Source organism: Echinops telfairi, unplaced genomic scaffold, assembly GCF_000313985.2.
Source record: "Echinops telfairi isolate 266 unplaced genomic scaffold, ASM31398v2 ScPeMD7_7427;HRSCAF=8465, whole genome shotgun sequence".
NCBI classification, from domain to species: Eukaryota; Metazoa; Chordata; class Mammalia; order Afrosoricida; family Tenrecidae; genus Echinops; species Echinops telfairi.
The window spans coordinates 17,757,386-17,761,230 of NW_022111327.1; positions in this window are offsets into that span (position 1 = coordinate 17,757,386).

A 3,845-nucleotide genomic window follows, 5' to 3' on the forward strand; every position below is an offset into this window, starting at 1 on the left:
AGGTATCAGGCATCAAAGACCCAGAACAAAATATCAAATCAATGTGAATCAATGGGGAAGTGCATTGTTAAAACCCGAAGCCCATCTGCAGACAATTGTACATCCCATTACAGAAGGATCACAAGGAAGGGATGAGCCAGTCAGGGTGCACTATAGCACCGATGAACATACAACTTTCCTCTAGTTCTTTGGTGCTTCCTCCACCACCCCACACTATCATGACCCAAATTCTACCTTACAAATCTCGGTAGACCTGAGCAAGTACAGTGGTATGGATAAGAGCTCACAGCACAGGGAATCCAGGACAGATAACCCCCTCAGGACCAATTATGAGAATAGTGATACTAGGAAGGTAAAGGGAAGGTGGGAGGGGGCGGGGATCCAATCCCAATTATCTACATCTAACCCCCTCCCGGGGGGATGGACAACAGAAAAGTGGGTGAAAGAAAACATCGGTCAGTGTAAGACATGAAAACTTAATAATAATGTATAAATTATCAAGGGTTCATGAGGGAGGGAGGGAGGGAGGGAGGGTAGAGGAAGGGGGAAAATGAGCTGATACTAAGGGCTCAAGTAGAAAAAAATTTTTTTCAAAATGCTGATGGTAACATATGTACAAAGGTGCTTGACACAATGGATTATGTACGGATTGTGATAAGTGTGACAAGCCCCCAATAAAATAATTTTTTTTAGAAAGTGGAAAGCAGGATCAGGATTGGAGAAAAGGTATTAGCAAGTTTCAATATGCAGATAACACAACCTTGTTTGCCGAAAGTGAGGAGGATTTGACACACTTGCTGATGAAGGCCAAAGATTGCAGCATGAATTACAACTCAGTATCAATAAAACCAAAATCCTCAAGATTGGACCAAAAGGCAGCATCATAAGCAGAGAAGTGATGGAAGTTGTCAAGCATTTTATCTTCCTTGGATCGACAACCAATGTTCATGGAAACAGCAGTCAAGGGATCAAAAGGTGCAAGGCATTGGGTAATTCTGCTACATAAGACTTCTTTAAAGTATTGGAAAGCAAGGATGTTACTTTGAGGACTAAGGTGCATTTAAGCTAAGCCATGTTTTTTTCAATTGCCTCTTATGCATGTGCAAGTTGGACCTTGAATATGGAAGATGGAAGAAGAATCAATTTGCTTGAATTATGGTGCTGGCAAAGAATATAGAAAGTACCAAGTTCCAGAAGAACTAACAAATCTGTCTTGAAAGAACAGTCCTTAGAAGGATTGCAAGAATGATTCTCATATGCTTTGGACATGTCATCGGGAGAGATCAGGCCCTGCAGGACATCATGTTTGGTAACGTAGAGGGGTAGCTAAAAAGAGGAAGACCCTTGACAAGATAGATTGACGCAATAGTCGCAAAAATGGGCTTGAACGCACCATTTGTGAGGATGACGCAGGACGGGGCACCACTTTGTGCTGTTGTGCACAGGGTGTCCGAGGCAGAGCCAACTTGATGGCACCTAACACCAGATTCATTGCAGCACTATTCACAACAGGAAAAAGATGGAATGAACCTAAGTGCCCATCGAGAGAGGAATGGCTTCACAAGATGAAACCATGAAACATAGTGAGTAGTATTCAAGACAGCTGAATATGTGGATGAGTCTAAAGGATATTGGACTGTAAAAGCCAATAACAAACGACCAGTACATGATCCCACTTTCATTAGAAGAAAAAATTATTCATACAAACAAAACCAACATGTATTGGATTAGATTAGTCTCACTGCCATCGAGTCTATGCTGACTCACACTGATCCAATTGGACTGGGTTGAACTCCCCCAGGTGAGTTTCTTATACTGGAACTCCTTACAGGAGTAGAAAGCCCCATCGTTCTCCCCTGTAGACAGTAGACATCTCTTATTGATTGTAATGGGAATGGTAGCATGAAATGCGAGTGAAGTGTGCACAGTTGGACCAAGGTAACTGTTGTCACTAAAAAGGACACGTGGGTAAATACTAGAAAATACAGAATTTAGCAATAACAGAGACATCAACCAAAAAGTATATGTGCGGATCACAATTCCCAGGCTAAGGACCAGATATTCTGGCAAGGGCCAAACCAAACCCAAAGATTTCTATGTCAACAACAGATATAGATAGCACCTGTGATGAAAAAAGTGGGTGAAGGGAGATGTTGGACAGTGTAAGACATGACAAAATAATAATAATTTATAAATTATCAAGGGCCCGTGAGGGAGGGAGGGCAGGGAGAAAGGGGGAAAATGAGGAGCTGATACCAATGACTGAAATGGAGAGCAAATGTTTTGAGAATGATGTGTGCAACGAATGTACAAATGTGCTTGACACAATGGATGGATGGATGGATTATGATAAGAGTTGTATGAGCCCCCAATAAAATGATTTAAAAAAACAAACCTCTGGTGTATTCACACAATAGAATACTATGCATCCTTTTAGAATAGTGGTGAAACAATGAAACCCCTCATCTCATGGAAACAGCTGGAGGATATTATACTGAGTGACACTCGCCAAGCAGAGAAGGTCAAGTACAACATGAGTCCACTGATGTAAGTTCAAACAGCAGAATTGGCATGAGGGAAAACACGTGTAACACACAATTCCCGGGCTGAGGACCAGATATTCTGGCAAGAGTCAGACCAAACCCAAAGATTCATACTGTCATCAACAACAGATGCAGACAGCACCTGTGATGAAAGGCATCTTCTCCCCACCCGCCCCCACCTCATATGCCTTTAAGGCCCACAGAGGGGTGGGGAAGAAAGATGAAGGCAATGGGGGTGGAGCGAGAATCAAGGTACTAACCCACCCAAGGGGAGGGTATTATTCCTATCTCCACAGTGCAGGGAGAGCAAGAGTAGACCCTATTCCGGTGTGCCAACCCACAAGGGCAATGCTCCGGAACAGAGCAGCTCGTTCCCAGAGATGACTGCAGGGCTGGCCGCAGCACGAAGATGGAGGGCCTCTCCCCGGATGACAGCACTGCAGAGGGCAGCCCTGAAGACACAGTTCAGAGAGAGCAGTCTGACCCGCCCACATGGGGCAAACCAAGGGCGGAGTGACACAGAGCAGTGATGGGAGCAAAGCCATGAAGTCCCTGAAGAATCCTGACTGTGGACTTCTCACTCGCGGGGCGGTGCTTGCCACCCCACCTGAACTGGTTGGGGATTACTCACAAGGGGGTCACACTGAAAGTCCAAAGCGTAAATTGAGGGGGGTGGGGTGGGCACAAGACCACTCCATCCCGGACTGTGGGAATAGCAACATGGGAAAATAGCCCTTTGGATATGAAAGTGGCTCTGACTCTGGTGACTATCTTTATGTTGTTTTTGTTTGTTTTTCTTATTTATTTTATTTTTGTTGTTGTTGGTTTGGGGGTTTTTTTGGTGTTGATCTATACAAGAAATGAAGGATGGGCAGTCTTACAGAGATAGCGGCTGGACCGATGCTTCCTGGGGGGCCACGGGAGGGGTGGATGGGGGGAGGTGAGCAGGAAGTTAACAATGACAGGTACAGGGGAATAGTAAGAGTTCTAAAACGTACTATGAAGAGGGTATCACTTTTGGGGGTGTGATTCATCAAATAGTATCTGAGAGGAATTACTGAGAGGTGAACAACTGGTGAGCATAAAAGGGGGGTAGGTGGAAAAAACAAAACCATATACCGTACATATATATGCATACATATATATATATGAATATTTTTGTGTTTGTGCAAGGTTGATTTGGCAATGGAAAGAAAGCAAGCAAATGTAGAAAATCGCTTCCGAGGTATATTTCAGAGGGAAGGAGAGCAGAGAAAGGGACAGGAGCATCCTGAGGCCCTGGCCAAGGTTCGGGGGGGGGGG